At 21.5% G+C, this 17,590-nt stretch overlaps 1 protein-coding gene across 1 annotated transcript in view; it reads left to right on the top strand.

The window, feature by feature from the left end:
- The first annotated feature begins 2,444 nt into the window (after window positions 1-2,444).
- The window catches only part of LOC122503852 (acetylcholine receptor subunit alpha-like), a 252,448-nt gene continuing 237,302 nt past the window's right edge, over window positions 2,445-17,590 (top strand). The window contains exon 1 of the mRNA XM_043614597.1: window positions 2,445-3,009. The gene's annotated coding sequence lies outside the window, so the exon portion shown is untranslated. The remainder of the gene's footprint in view (window positions 3,010-17,590) is intronic.

Raw genomic sequence — 17,590 nt, 5'->3', positions numbered from 1 at the left:
AAATACTTTAATTTAGATAAATTATGAAAAGAATTAGTCTTCTGAAGAATTTCATAATTTAAATTTTATCAAAAATATAGTTAAATTCCAATAATTAATGTAAAAAGATTAAATTAAATTTCCAATTAAATGGAACTTTTGTCAAATTTATTTAATAAATAAAAATATAGCTTGAATTTTTAGAAATAATTGAATTTTGACATTAATTTTTTTTAAAAAAAGTAATTGAAATTTTTTTATATTAATTGAAGTTTTCTATTTTCTAATATATATATATATGTTACCGGCAAAGTATGAAATCCAGGCATTTTATAAAATGCCTAGGCAGTATATAAAAAGCCTGTCCATTTCAGGCAATGTATATAATTAAATTATTTTTTCATATATTGCCTAGGCATTTTATAAAATTCCTAGGTATTTTATAAAATGCCCATCGAGCATAAGGTAAAGTATATAATAGTCTCAGCAGCTTGAAACGTCTACCTTTTTCTATAAACACTTTCCACGATTTTTCTATTACAAATAGAAAATAATAAGTATATAACAATAAGTATTTTAGCTATGTTTACATAGCTGCATGTTAGCAGTGAGTAATTTTATACAATGAAGTTCAATATTTCTAACTCTTAAGAATAATACTTAATTAACAGAAAATACAAATTTTGTCAGTCAATTCTCACATTTTGAGGTAATCAGTCGCAGAAACATAAATTTGAACTTAAAATGAGTGCAGAAATAGGAAATGTTTCAGTGACAAGGGATAGATTTTTTCCGAATTTTCTAAAATTAAAAATGCAATGGCAAAAAACAGTATATTTTTATCAGACGAACGGTATAAGCAGTTGATAAGTGATGTTAATAATGTTAAAGCTACCGAGAAAAAGGAACAGGCCAAGGTTTTGTAAAATGTTCTTGTAAAAAACTGTCAAAGCAACAAATATTTATGCATAAAAAATAAGGTCCAGTGTCAGTCGAAATGTCATTCAAGTATGCCGTGTTGTAACAAATAAATTACAAAAGAAAGTTAATATTTTTATAACAGAAAAATGTATATTATTTGAAATAAAACTAAATTTTATACTTTGCCTAAAGTCTAGTGGGCATTTTATATAATGCCTAGGCAATGTATAGAAAATCTTTTTTTTATACACATTGCCTGAGACAGACAGGCATTTTATATACTGCCTAGGTATTTTATAAAATGCCTGATTACATACTTTGCCGGTAACATATATATTTAATTGAAGAATTCACGAATAATTGAAATTTGTAAAATTTAATATTGCAAATAAATGAATTTTGAAAATTGCGAGGAAAATTGTTGAAATATATTTTCGACAATTAATTGATTTAAAGAAAAATTTTAGTGAAAAATTCTTACAAATAATAATTGAATTGAAATGATAAAAAAGTTTTAAAAAAAGGACAATATTCTTATATAATATAAAATAATGATTTTATCAATTTACCATCTTTGGTTATATTATAAAACATGAAGAAATTGATCACTCCGAGTCGAAGACTCGGAGTTATGAAAAAATTTAATTTATAATTTTAAGTATAATGTTCTCTTATTTGACCAGTTATATTATTATATAATTATAATTTTTTAATAATAAAAAAAAATTTTTTTTAATTTTTTTTAATTTTAGTTATATTTTATTATTATTTCTTATTATTATTATTATTATTATTATTTGACCAGTTATATTATTATATAATTTTAATTTTTTAATAATAACAAAAAAATTTTTTTTATTTTTTTTATTTTAGTTATATTTTATTATTATTGCTTATTATTATTATTATTATTATTATTATTATTATTTGACCAGTTATATTATTATATAATTTTAATTTTTTAATAATAACAAAAAAATTTTTTTTATTTTTTTTATTTTAGTTATATTTTATTATTATTGCTTATTATTATTATTATTATTATTATTATTATTATTATTATTATTATTTGACCAGTTATATTATTATATAATTATAATTTTTTAATATTAAAAAAAAATTTTTTTTATAGATTTTTTTTATTTTAGTTATATTTTATTATTATTGTTATTTGACTTGTTATATTTTTGTCAGTAATAATTGGTCCGTAATTTTTAATTTTTGGTATATACGAAATATGTTCAAAAATTTTTACAAGAAAGACATAAAAACCGGAGTTCTAATTGCGAGGGTAAGGGGAAAAATATTAATCGTGTGGTAATTAATTTTTTCATCTTCCTCGCTCTCTTTCATCCCTGGAGAAAAAATCTATTCCCCTTCCTTCTTTCCCCACCCCAAAAACACCACTCTCTCTCTCTCACTCTCTCTCTTCTTTTACCCAAGAGAAAAATTGTCGAAAATTTCGTAGGCAGAATAGAGACTCCCTCTCCCCCCCCCCCCATTCCATTTTGACTGCTTAGACTCTAGTGGCAGGGGTGAAAAGCTTGAAATGGACCAAACCATGGTTGTATGTTTGCGTTTGCGTATTCGTTGGTATTCGCGTCGGCGCGTGTCGCCGCGCCCGAGGAATTTCGCGCGAGGGCGGTGTCGGCTCCTCCGCAGAAACCAACCCTCTAAAACCCGTCGTGCCACGACTGCCGCAACCTCGAAACCTCGTTCAATGTCTCTCTTCTCTCTCTCTTGAAACCGTCCGTCTAGTTGTCGCAAAACTCCGGTCACGCACGGTTTACATGTTCGCGATTTTATAATAGAGAAGAAGAAGAAGAATAAGAAAAAAAAAATAATTAACCGCAAAAAAAATTATTTAAAATTTATCAATTTTACCCTCCCCCCCACATCAGCCCCTCCCCTATTCTCTCTGTCGTATTTTTGTTTTGATAAAAAAAAAAATCAATTTTCGATCGTTTTCGTATTCGTGTGTGTTTTTCTTTTTTAAAAATTTTTCCTCTTCTTTTTTCTTAAATTCCGTACTTTGTGATTAGTTTTTTTTTTGATAAAAAAAAAAAAAAAAGTTCTTCCGCTCTTACGTCGTCATTTAAAGGAACACCGGTGAGTACACTATTTTAGTGCTTTAATTTCTGGATTATAGGAAAAAAAAAAAATATTTTCTATGTTTGGAAAAAATCATTTTTTCAAAGAGAGAAAGAAAACAAAAAAAAAATTCTCCGACAAACAATAGACTTTTATTTTTTAAGTGTCAACTTTATTCTCGACGGGCAATTTCGTTGAAACTGCAAAACCATGAAACTAAATGGATAGTAAAAATATTGACATAAGCTGTAAACATAGGTTGTGAAGTGAACGACCTTAGGATGGATACAGTTGATTGGACCATATATGTGAACTTTATATCTTCTTTTTTCTTCTTTCCTCCTTTCTTTTTATTCAAAAATGGAGAATAGTATTTTTTTACTTGATTTTTTCTAGAAATCGATTATTTTTTTATGAATTAATTAACCTCGTCAAAAATTAATCGCATAAAGGAAGAATTTTATGCGATTAAATGAGGTGAGTAATTGTTTTTTAAGAAAAATGAAGTGGAGAAGAATTAAAAATAATTTTCGTTGTCAGTTATTTGACAGTGAAATGCATCAGGGGGTTTCATTTTATTTATGAGAGTATTATCATTTTATTGGAAAACATATTAATCTCATTTACTTTCGTGAATTATTTGTATTTTATTCATTAGAATTGTTTCTACTTTAATGGTTCTTGATTTATTGGTATTATTTTATAATTTATTGCGGTACGTAGAATAAAATTTTTTGGTATCGATAAGGGAAGCGACTTTTATTCGACTATTAAAATTTTTCTCTTTTATCGCATTTGGAAGAAAAGAATTATTATTATTAAAAAAAAGGAATTAAAAAAAATATTAACAAAATTTTTTTAAAAAATGACTTTGAAAAAATATCTTTTCCCCTAAAGAATATAATTAAAAATTGTTTCGCTTTAATATAAATATGAAAAAAATTTAAATTAAAAAAAAAGCAAAAAAATTTTTTTTAATTTTAAAAAATTTGTGTTTAAAAAAAAATTAAATTTATATTAAATTTAAAAAAATTTCCTGCTTTATTAGAAGTTTTAGCATTGTCAGAAATGAAAAATTAAAAAAGTTACAAATTAACATTTTTTTGAAAAAGTTTTTAATTGGGAAAAGTAACAGAAAAATCGTCCGAATTAAAAGTTGGTTATTTTGTTCGAATAAAATAGAAATTTTCAAATTTAATTAATTATTATTTATTCACATGTCGGAAATAATTATGATATAATTATTGTCTAAAGTTTAAAAACACAAAAAAAATATTAAATTCGTATCTATTTCAAGTAAATCAAAGAGAATTTTTCCCCTTTTGTATTCTGTTTGAAAAGGGGGAAAAAAAATAAAATGTAATTTTCTGTTTCTACAAACAGCATTTGAAATAAATACAAAATAAAACATTGTTTTAAATCAATGACTGAAAGGAAATCTAAAAGCAAAATCGAATGAATAAATTGCTTTTTTAATACATTTACACAATTTTCAATAAAATACCTACTTGACAAATATCAAATAAAACAAATAAAAAATTTTCATTTAAAATATAAAAGAAAATAAAATTTCCTCCAAGAAATTCAATAATTTATTAGCCACTATTTCTTTTTTCTAATCGCACGAATTAATGAATTATTTTACGCTCGAAAAACTTTTAATTGGATTTCTTATATTATTTATTGATTCAATTATAAAAATTATAAAAAAAAAATGAAAATAAAGCTCCTCGGAGTGAAGAATTCTTTAAACATTCTTTATCAGAAAAGAAACCTTTTACCGGCTTTTTTTCATTCATTCGCTTCTAAGGAAAAGTAGAAAAAAAAGAAAAGAAGTTTCTTTTTCCCTCTAAACGAAAAAAAACAGATTATCGACTTTCGTTACATTTCCACAGTTCTTGCGAAAAACTCACGTTGCGTGTTGCGGCTATTCGTGCTTGCGTATTTTATGTTCTTGTGGAAAGTTTTCCGATTGAGTGCTTGCGCCTCAATAGCTTCAAAAAAAAAAAAAAAAAAAAAAAAAAAAATGAAATAAACTTTCATTAAACGTTCAAGTACTTTGAAAATGTTCAATCGCTCGATTGTCTGTAACGAAACATGTCAATTTCAAACTCCTAAATTTCCCAACGAAAATTCCACTTTATAAAAAGAACCTTAATACACTAACTGTGAAATGTAAATGCGTAAACTCTTTTAAATCCTAAAACGCTTCTCTGTTAATAAAAAAAAAATAAAATAAAAATTCCCAAATGGGTAAATTCAATTAAACGCGAAATAAAACGTTAATTGTTCTCCGAAATTGTTTCAGTCTTGCTTACAAAATGAAAAAAATGAAGGAAAAAAAAAATTCGCACACTAACGCTGAAAATTATTTCTCTAACTGGAAATTATGTTTCTGAATGAGATTTTTTATCTTAAGCCCCCCCCCCCGCCTCTCTCTCTCTCAAGAAAAATTACTAATTATAATTTATAATAATTACTCTTATATAATTAGTTCTTATAATAATTTCGTATTGTAAACCCGTATATTTTTTAAATAAATAAATAATTATATCTAATAATGAAAAAAAGGCTATTTTTTTATCTTTAAGTCTGTTAATACTAAATTTGATAAAAACTAAATAATTACTATTATTTGATTAATAATCATAAATCATAATTATAAAAAAAGGCAATTTTTATTTGTAAGACCGTTAATACTAAATAATTCTTAAGTCTACTTTCAAATGAACAATTATTTTTTCATTCTGGATTTTTCCTCGACGGAAAATAATTTATTTAATTGTTTTTCTGCAATTTCTAACAAAATTATAATCAATAATTATTCACTCTTTTCTATCGTCAATGTACCTGTTGAAAAATAAATTTTACCTCTAATTTTATAAAAAAAAAGGTTTTTATTAGGTATTTATTATTTATTCTAATTTCTATTATAGTTACTCATTCTTTATGATTCTTTTTTCCTTCGTAAATTATTTAGACTATAATTCCTATTGTCGAATTTTAAATAAACAATTGATAATTGTTCAAAAGTTCATTACCCCCCCCCTCCCCACCCCTCACCAGACAAAATTAATATTAATTAATTTAAATTAATTAATAATGCAGTATTTTTTCTCTAAAATTAGAGAATTAAATTGTTCTTTTTTTTAACTTATTTCGATGACTGTGAATCGAAAGTATAGGTAAAATTAACATTTTAAATTTCTGAAAATAATTAAATTAATCGAGTAATTTAATTGGAATTGTATTGAAAAAAAAAAAATTGAATTTTTGTAAAGAATTTTTTATCAAAATTGTTGAAAATAATAATTGTAGGTATTTCTTGTAATAATTGTAAAAATTTTATAGAATAATTGAAATTTTTCAACCAATTTTTTTATTTATGAAAATAATTGAATTTTTTTTTTTGAAGAATTTTATTATTTATGTAAATAATTCAAACCCTGTGATTTTAACATTAGAAATTTTAAATTCCGGATTTTATCTCTAAAAAGTATAAACGTGGATTTTTCACATGCTTCATTATTGATTTTGAATGTTTATATTTATTTTGGATTTTTTGTACTTTGGACTTTTTTTCTTTTATTTTTTGGTTTGGATTTTTTGAATTAGATTTCTTGTTCTGTAATATTCTAAATTTCATATATAAGTTCTTTTAAAGTTTAGTACCTAGATTTTTTATATCAAAATTTTCCTTTATTGCATTTTTTTCCACTAAATTTTAAAATACTTTTACAAAATTTAATTATTTATTCTCCTAGTGTGTTTAAAAATAAAATTTAAAAATAAAATAGTATTTAACAGAAAATGAATAATAAACTAAAAATGGTAAAAAATAATATTCAATGTCTTTAAAAATGTATATATAATATATTCAATATTTATAAAAAATTAATCAAAATGAATTTGGTTTTTTTTTTCTTTAAAAAATAAACATAAGTAATAATTGTTTTCTTCGCTCTGTTTTTTAAACAAAGATTATTATAGAAATGTTTCATCTAAAAAGGGAGAAAAACAAAAAATTGGAGAGAAATATTTTCTCATACTCAAAACAAGTTTTATCATTGTGTAATAAAATTATTGCAGAGAAGATAGTATCTCTTGGCAAAAGTTGCGCTCGTTCTTTAGGGGCTGAAGTGAGTAGATGGGGGGGGGGAAGGAGAGTGAGAAAGATAGACGAAGAGGAAGGAAGGGAACGAATTTCTCTGCGAGTTCATAATCTAATCTTTAATCCGGGAATGAAAGGATTTAGTGATGATAGTTGCAGTGAGCCGTTGGAATTCAAATTTTTCGCTTAAATTAAAATATCTTCGCGTAAAATTTAACTCATGAAATTTACAATTTTTTTTTTTTAATTTTAAACTTTCCTCTTCTATTTTTCTTATTATTTTCTTATTCACATAATTTTAATATATTCTAAAAATTAATTAATTTAATTTAACATTCTTTGTTTTATCTTTTACAATAAAAGTTTAAAAAAAGATATTTTTTTCAATTTTTAATATTTCAATGAAAAGGAAATTTATTTGATTATCGATTTGATATATATATATATATATATATATATATATATATATATATATATATATATATAAATAAATAAAATAAATAAATAAAAACTGTGATAATCATTTATAATAATTATTTATAACAAAAACATGATTATTATAAGTTAATTTTATAAGTAATAATAAATAATAATAATTATTATAATTGTTCAAATAATTTTACGTCCGTTATTAAATATTTTGTCAGATCAATTTTAAAATTGATCTGACAAAATATTTAATAACGGTCGTAAAATTATTTGAACAATATATTTAATTGGCCAAAAATAAACACCACGAATTGACAACTCGTACTTAATTAAAAAAACCTTTTTGGTTTAATGGCCTCGTAAAATTGATCTGACAAAATAATAATTATTATTTTTATTGTTATTGTTATTATTTGTAAAAAAAGAGATTTTAAAATAAATAGCTTTAATTTTTTTTTCTTCTTTTTTAATACAAGTTTGCAAGAGAGATGATACTTTTTCTCTTCGATTTCCAATGGGAGAGTAATTTTAGAAAGTCGTCGTCGTCGTCGTTGCACTGGGACCGAGAGCGTAATTCTGCGCAATGAAAGTGATCAATCCATGGATTTAGTCAGCCAGTTTGAAATTCACCCCTTTCGATTCTTATATTTAATACACAATGTGAAGTGAATTTTTTTGCAATTTTATCAATTAATTGATAAAAAAAAAGAAAAATAGATTTTGAAGAAGGGAACTTTTTTGTTTCTTAAAAAAAAACCATAAGGATTTTTTATTGAAAAACTTTTATATTTTTTACTGCAATGTTGAGGAAATATTGCTCCAATACACTGAAAAAAAATATTGATTCAATAACACCTATGCTATTGAATTTAATTTTTTTGATTCAATAATTTTTGTATTGAATGAAGTTAATATCAGTTATTTACAAGTTAGTCTTCTTTTTTCTTTTTTTCCCCCATTTTATCCCCTTAAAATTACTAAAATCCCCTAAAACACCTGAAATCATAAATTTTCTCCCCTTTTCCCCATATTTAAAAAAAAGTGTAAAAATGATCATTTCTTATAAGCCAGAAAAATTTTTAGTTATGTTTGAAGAAAAAATGTTTACTTTTCGCAAACTTTAGAAAAATTTTAGTATTTTGAAATTTAAAAATCTTTCCATATTATTTCTCAGAGTCTTTCAACTTCAAAATTTTTCAATAAAAGGTAACAAATAGGTATAAAATAACTTATACTTCTAAGAAAAATCCAAATTCAATTAATTTTTTAAAATTAGTTATTAAATATATTTTTATTTTTAGAGTAAATTTCATCACTTTTGAAATAAATTTTTCTAATTTTTCTAAAAAAAATTGTCTTTAAAAATAATAAAATTGATTCATAGAAATAACAGTTTTTAATATTAAATTTGACTATTTTTGAAGTTAGATATTGTTTGCTTTTTTGTTTCCTAACTTTTTCAATAATTTTTCTTTTCAAATATATTTTCAATTTTAAAATTAAAATTTTAAAAATCATTGAATTCTTCCAAAGAATTTTATCAAAAAATTTGAGAATAATTTAATTCCTACGAAGAATTTTATTATTCATGAAAATAATTGAATTCTTTCGAAGAGTTTTTTTAAACTTTTTAGAAATCATAATTAAATTTATTTGAAGAATTTCTTTGAATGTTTTAAAAAAATAAATGGAGTTTCTTTAATAATTTTAATTGAAAATTTTGAGAATAATTGAATTAAACAAAGTATTTTTACAACTTTTTTTTTTTAAATAATCGTGTCTGTTAATAATTATAATTAAATATTTAATTATTGAAGTTTATTAAAAATGTATTAAAAAATAATTGAATTCCTGGGAAGAATTTTATTAGGTAATTATAAGAAAATAATTTAATTCTGGCTATAAATTTTTGTACTTATAAGAATAATTTATCTGTTTATAACGAATTAAGAAAAAAAAAAATTTTTTTTAGAAATTTATTTAAATTATTGAAAAATTATTAAAAATATTTGAATTTTTGCAAAGATTTTACTATTTAAAAAAATAATTAAATTCTTTTGATGAATTTATTGAAATTTTAGAAAATAATTGAATTTTTGTAAAAAAGTTTATTATATTTATTAAAAAAAATTGAATTCTTCCGAAGATAGTTATTATTTATGAAAGTAATTGAAATCATAAAAATAATTTTATTGTCTGTGAAAATAATTAAATCTCTGAAAAAAATTGTATTATTCATGAAAATAATTGAATTTTTTCGAATAATATTATAAAAAATTGAATTCTTTTATGAAATTTGATTAAAATTGTATTAAAAATTTAAAAATAATGGAATTTTTGCAAAGATTTTACTATTTAAAAAAATAATTGAATTGTTTCGAAGGATTTATTAAAATTTTAGAAAATAGTTGATTTATTGTAAAGAAAATTTTAATATAACGAAATAAGAAAGAAAATTTATTATTTTAGAAATTTTTAAAAATTTATTAAATTTATTGAAAATTGACTGAAAATAATTGAATTTTTGCAAAAATTTTACAATTTAAAAAAATAATTGAATTGTTTCGAAGGAGTTATTAAAATTTTAGAAAATAATTGAATTTTTGCAAAGATTTTACTATTTAAAAAAATAATTGAATTGTTTCGAAGGATTTATTAAAATTTTAGAAAATAATTGAATTTTTGTAAAAAAAATTTAAATATAACGAATTAAGAAAAAAAATTAATTCTTTTAGAAATATTTAGAAATTTATTAAATATATTGAAAATAATTGAATTTTTGCAAAAATTTTACAATTTAAAAAATAATTTAATTTGTTTCGAAGGAGTTATTAAAATTTTAGAAAATAATTGAATTTTTGTAAAAAAATTTATTATATTTATTAAAAAATACTTGAATTCTTCCGAAGATAGTTATTATCTATGAAAGTAATTAAATTCATAAAAAGAATTTTATTGTCTATGAAAATAATTGAATCTCTGAAAAAAATTGTATTATTCATGAAAATAATTGAATTTTTTCGAAAAATATTATAAAAAAATTGAATTCTTTCATAAAATTGTATTAAAAATTAAAAAATAATTGAACTTTTGTAAAGATTTTACTATTTAAAAAAAGAATTGAATTGTTTCGATGGATTTTTTAAAATTTTAGAAAATAATTGAAATTTATGGAAATAATTAAAAATTCTTCAATTCATCCGAGGAATTAAATTAAAATTGTATTGAAAATAATTGAATTCCTTCAAAGGATTTTACTATTTATAAAAATAATTGAATTATTGCGAAGAATTTTACTAATTTATAAAAATAATTAAAATGTTTTGAAGATATCAAATATAGACAAAAAATTTTTTGTCTCAATTTGATATTCTTAGAAAAACTGTGAGTGTAATGAGGCAATATTATTGTCACATATTATGCTTTTTGTCTTGATTCAAATAAATAGAAGTCTCGTAAAAAAATAGGTAAAAAATAACTCATTTCCTTCTAAATAAAAATATTTGAGAGTACGCGGTGTAAATTAATTTTAGTAGTGTAGTTTTCAGCACTCTGAACTTGTTTTGAGTTTATCCTTCTCATTTAGAATTTTGCATTATATATGACGTTGAATGCATCCACTCGTCAGATGGTAAAGGCAACTACGGTAATTTCGTTGTGCCTCTCACCTGTCGTAAATGCGTCAAGCTACCGTTTTGTTTAACTTCATATTCATTTACTGTCACAATGGAACATGACAATTTACCTCCAAAAGCATTCCAAAACATAATGAACAAGTTACGGTACAACTCAAATCTCAAACCAAATAATAAAACGAGGAAAATGATTTTCTTTTTTCTCCTGTGTATGTTCGTGCAGCAAAAAATGAAAATCATTTTCCATTTTCCTCGAAATTACAACGAAATAATATTCTACCTAGGATTTAACTATCCTTCTCTCTCTTCTTTTTCTGTATTTTTCTACCATTTTTCTCCTTTTCTCACCCTCGTTATAAATCATATATAGGCTTTGTCAGTTTATTCATATCCTTTCAATCGAAAGAGAATTTCATTCTTCTCGTTTTTTTTTCCTATCATTTTGTTTTGTTCACTTCACTCTCTCTCTCTCTCTCTATATATATATATCTCTCTGCTCTAAACCGCAAAAAGCAGGAAAGCGAATTTCGCCCTCGAAAAAAGGTTTCGAAGTCAGTTAGGATGTAAAAAGAGAGAGAAGAAAAATATTCACTAATGGTAAATTCAAGTGGTCACAAAGTGGAATGTTTCCGGATCGTTTCAGATAAGAAACATTTTATTCTCCAACAATTTTAATTAATTATCATTTAATAGGAGCAGATGACAAAAAGAAAGGGGAAATTCGAGAGTAGAAAAATATAATTTTTCTTTCTTTTTCATAATTTTTTGCGTTGAAATATTTATTTTTTTCTATTTGAATTTTTTAATGATCCACAAGTACTCTGAGAGTTCAATGGAACGAAATTTTTTGCTAAATTAAAAATTTTCTATAAATTACCGAGCTATAATAAAAAGGTAAAAATTAAGATTTATAATCTTCATTTAAATAATTTAAATTTAATTTACTTTTGAATAATTTTATTACCAAATTTTTAAATAATTGAATTCTTTTGACAAATTTAAAAAAAAATTTTAGATTAGTAACATTTTTCAAGGAATTTATGATTAAAATTGTATTTGAAATAATTGAAATTCTGCGATGAGTTTTTATTAATTAAATATATATTGACAAATTTAACTAATTTTAGAAGATTTTGAATTATTAAAATTTCTAATTAAATTAATTCAACATTGAAATTTTATAAAATTTCAAATTAAAACCATTTGAAGTTAATTTATTTATAAAATTTGTAAACGCAACTCTTTTAAAATGGAATTAATTTTGAAATATTTAAGTAAAATTATTCATTATAAATAATTTATTTATTTTATAATGTTGTTCAAGATTTAAGTTATTTGAGAAGAAATTTTAGTTAGAAATTTAAAAAAATTGAAGGTTTTTTATTAGAATTCGTGGTAATTTTATGGTTGATAAGTCAAACAAAAAATACACAAAAATTCAGAATTTTCTATATGAATTCTAAAAATTTAATTTTTTTCAGTACTTTTAATAAAAATTTATGACTTTTCTCTGAATTCCTTATGTCAGAATAAATGATTATTATAATTATAATATTATTAAAACAATATATTCGAATTCATATTTTATTTTTGTAAAAAAAATTTGAATACAACATTTTTAAGTTCTATTATTTTTAAAATTGATAATTTTATTATAAAAAGTGAGTGAAAAGTGAGCCGCGCGCGAATTGTTGCTAGTTCAATATTATTTTCCAAGTTTTTGAGATTATAGAATTATTTAAAAATTAAAAATAATTTTTAAAAATAAAAAAAAATTAAATTCTTTAGAATAATATAAAATTTATTTCAAAGTCTTTTAAAATTTAATTATTTCTAAAAAAAATCATACTATAACTTTTCTAATATTTGATTATTATCAAAAAATTTAACTGAAATTCATTTTTTTAATCAATTTTTATCAGAAAATTCAACGAGAATAAATTCAATTATTTACATTTTTATAAAGAATTTTAACAAAATTCTTGAAAATAATTTAATTTTTTCGAAAAATTTTAATAAATTTTTTAAGAATAATTGCATTTTTCGAGGAATTTATTTAAAATTGTATATTAAAAATAATTGAATAGCTTTTATGAGACTTTTATTATTTACAAAAATAATAAAATTTTTTAGAAACATTTTATTAAAATTGTATTAAAAAAATTAAAATTCTAACAAGATTTTTATTATTTACGAAAATAATTAGATTTTTCAAAAAATTTTATTAAAATCTTTGAAAATAATTGAATTCTTATAAAGAATTTTATCAACAATTTTTTAATAATTTAATTTTTTTGAAAAATTTTAATAAAGTTTCAAAAAATAATTGCATTTTTCAAGGAATTTATTTAAAATTGTATATTAAACATAATTTGAAAAGCTGCTATAAGAATTTTATTATTTATAAAAATAATCAAATTTTTTAGAAACATTTTATAAAAATTGTATTGAAAAAATTGAAATTCTGCCAAGATTTTTATTATTTACGAAAATAATTGAATTTTTCGAAAAAATTTTCTAAAATCTTTGATAATAATTGAATTTTTATAGAGAATTTTATCAACAATTTTTTAAATAATTGAATTTTTTCAAAGAATTTTAATAAAATTTTTTAAAATAATTTCATTTTTTGAGCAATTTTTTAAAAATTGTATTAAAAATAAAACTCCTAAGATTAAAAAAAAACTCCTAAGAATTTATTTATTTATATTTTATATTATATTTTTTATATTTTTTCATATAATTGAATTGCTGTGAATAATTTTATTATTTGTATAAAAATAATTGAAATCAATTATTTTTTATCAAAAGCTTCTTTCGGAAAATTTTATTAAATTTGTTTTAAATAATTAATTTCTTTTAAATCATTTTTCAAAGAATTTTATCAAAATTTTTTATTTATTTCTTAGAAATTAATTAAAATTTTATTTCATTGTTTCTAAGAATTTTATTAATATTTTAAGAATCATTTTTTTATTTCAATTATTAGAGAATTTAAAGTAGTGTCAATTATAATTATAATTTTATTTATAATTAAAATGAAATAAAATAAAATATTCGAAAAACAAAGAAAAAGTAGTTTTTAGTGCCACAAATGTAAAAAAAAGTATCCGAATAGTAGGAAATCGTAAAAAAGCCCGTAGTCAGGATTGGACCACCATTTGTAGGTACTTTGTGTATATTTTGTTTTAAAAAATAAATTTAGAAAATTTAGTCGTATTGTAGTCAAGGTTGGACCACTTTGAAAATCTAAGCTCATTATCACAGAAATTCAGTTTTAGTTTGCAGATGTTTTATTATTATACATACAATGAATATTTGTTTATTTTTATTAAAATATTATGAACAATCGCAACAAATTAATTAACCTCGTCGACATTCGCAATATGAGGCTCCTTCTCCTACTGTTAAACAAGTAAGGCCAAGACAACAATTACAAACAAATTGGTCCAATCGACATCGACCACCTTCTTCAATACAATCTGCAGTAGTAGTAGTTAGGCAATTAAATAAATTAACAATTCCCATAAACATAATTAAAAATGCAAATAATTTCAAAATCATTTTTTTTTTCTAAAATAATAAATTTTTTTGATCAAAATTTTCCAATGCTTTTTGAAATCAGTACAACTGATTAGTAACTTCCAGTATAACTTTCAGTAAAAAATGGACTTAATTCACCAACTTATTGAGGTTTTGATCAAATTTAAAAAAATTGAGGTTTTATTGTTCGCTTATCATTATATTAAAAATAAACAAAACGTTTTTTCCTTCAATTTATTATTTCAAGTGAGTTAACAAAGTTTTTTCAATTTTCAGAAGATAAATTTATTTTAAATATTTTTTTTAAATATAAAACATATTTTATCACATCAATGATTTTTCTCAAAGTAAAAAATTTTCGTTTGAGAATTCACAAAAACTGTTTAATTGACAATTTTTATTATTTACAATTTTTTTAATTTACAATTTTTATAATTTACCATTTTTTTGATTTACAACCAATTTTTTAATATTTGCTTCAATTTTTTTTCTTCTTTTTTTGTTTTTCAAAAGTAAAGAATGTTTCCGCTTGATTGGCAATGGTTTTTAACGTCTAATACATATAGGACTTGACCATCCTGGTGATCGATAACAATAAAGTTCAGGACAACAGACACCAACACTAGTGTCAGTTCCACAAATACTTCCCGGACCAAGACACTGCGCCACAGTAGAAGGTGCAGTGAACAAAATAATTAATCCCACGAAAATAGTGAAAACTTTATATAAATTCACTTTAGTTGTCATTTTTCTATTTTCGAAATCGTCAAATAATTTTCACACAATTTTAAGTTTTTTGAAACTCTTATTCGTTGCAGTATTTAAAAAGAATTTATCAAAATTTGCAACTAAACGACTTTTTATATTCTATCACTTTGTATTTATTTTCACTTATCAAAATTAAACAATATTATCCTTGCAATTTATTATTTCAAGTGTTATACTTCTTTTTCTTTAGGTCAAATGGAATTTAGAACATTTTTAAAAAAGAGAAAATTTTCTAAATTTTCTATTTTATTTATTCATTTATTTGTAGCATTAAACAATAAAATAATAATAAATTTTTATATTCATAATTTTCACTATTTTTTTAGTCATTATTCTATTATTTATTATTCAATTTATTTTTATTTTTGAATTAATAAAATTATTATTTAATTAATTATTAATTAAATATTGTTTATTGCTACTTATTATTATTATTACTATTATTATTACGTAATAACTATTACTAGACGCTTAAACGAAGAATAAAAAATATCGCTCTCGCATGTGGGATCGAACTCCTGTCCCCTAATGCGTACCTGAATAACGCAGGAAACTAAACCGCACGGCCACGAAGGCTTTTTTCTATTACTATTAATATTATTATTATTTTTATTAATATTTTTCTTTTTTTCTCATTTTTCTTATTTTTATTTGTTTTTTTTTTCTAATCAAAGGAAGAATTCGTAATAATAATAATATTTATTTGATTTCTATTTAATCAATTTTTTTAAAGTCAATTTTTTATACAGTCAAAAAAATTATACTACTAAAATTTTGGTGAGTAGAAAAAAATTATCACATAAAGATTAGTTAACGAGAAATAATTTACTTTTATAATTCTATGGAAAAAAAATTCTATTAAAAAAAATTATACGTAAAATAAAATTTATTATTAAAAATATTCCTTAAAAAAAAAATAAACTTTCAAATATTTATTGTATCGTAAATTGTAAAATCAAGAAATGAAAAAAAATTTATTCAATCAGTAAACTGGTAATCGGGAAATTATTTATTTCACGTATAATTGTGCAATGTTATAAATTAATTAAAATTTGAGCTGAAAATCGTTTAGTATGTAAATTGGTCTGCAATTTTAATTGACGGGGGAATTATTTCACATTTGCAAATTGTGTAGTGTGTAACAATTTTTAAACTAAAAACCAGTAACTGAAAGGTTATTAATTATTATAGAAACATTAGAGAAAATTACTAAAACTTTTTAAAGCAAAAATAAAAAAAAATTTAATACCAATGACCAAAAAATAATAATAAAAATAAAAAATATGAGAATATAAAACAATGAAGAAAATGTTACTAAAAATTTTTAAAGCAAAAATAAAAAAAAATTTAATACCAACGACCAAAAAATAATAATAAAAATAAAAAATATGAGAATACAAAACAATGAAAATTCGAAATAAGGAGAAAAATAAAAGAAAGGAAATTGAATTATTAGAAAAAAAATTTGAAATTTAATTAAAATTAGATTAAAAAATTTTTTATCAATTTTTTATGATATTTATTTGACGTATTATTTCACTCGTTACATTTTTTTTAATCTTGATTTACGATTCCAACAATTTTGATTTACTTACATATTGTTTCGTTTGTTTGTTATTTTGTTTTTTTTTGTTTATTTCCATTTGCATTATGAGTTATTTATTTTCGCAAGAGACTCACTATATTTTGCTGGAGGAAAAACTATCCATGTGAAAAGATTTCACATAATATGTCGTGGCACAAAAATGAAAAGACAATCGTTCATATAAATGCAAAAAGCAAAAAGAAAAAATAACCGGAAAATTTTCCCTTTTTTTTTCTTTTACTATACACATGAATAATTCTTTCTTTCTTTTTTCTGTTCTTTTGCTTGATATGGAACGATTTTTCCGTTGAAATATCCTTTCATACCTTGAATGTAAACATGTATATGTATTTGTTTTACAATGAAATTTTATCTGATTTCCGTATTAAAAAAAAAAAAAAAAAAAATCTACATGAGAAAAATAGAAGAAAATATTTTTTCGTTAAAAGTGAGTTGGAAAAAAATTGGTGAAAATTTTGTCTGATTATTGTTTTCTTTTTTTTCTTTTTGATGAATAAACGATGAAAA

This window comes from Leptopilina heterotoma, unplaced genomic scaffold (assembly GCF_015476425.1).
Source record: "Leptopilina heterotoma isolate Lh14 unplaced genomic scaffold, ASM1547642v1 Lhet_270, whole genome shotgun sequence".
Lineage (NCBI taxonomy): Eukaryota > Metazoa > Arthropoda > Insecta > Hymenoptera > Figitidae > Leptopilina > Leptopilina heterotoma.
Note: the sequence above shows the minus strand (reverse complement) of the source record. Positions and strands in the feature narration are given on the sequence as shown.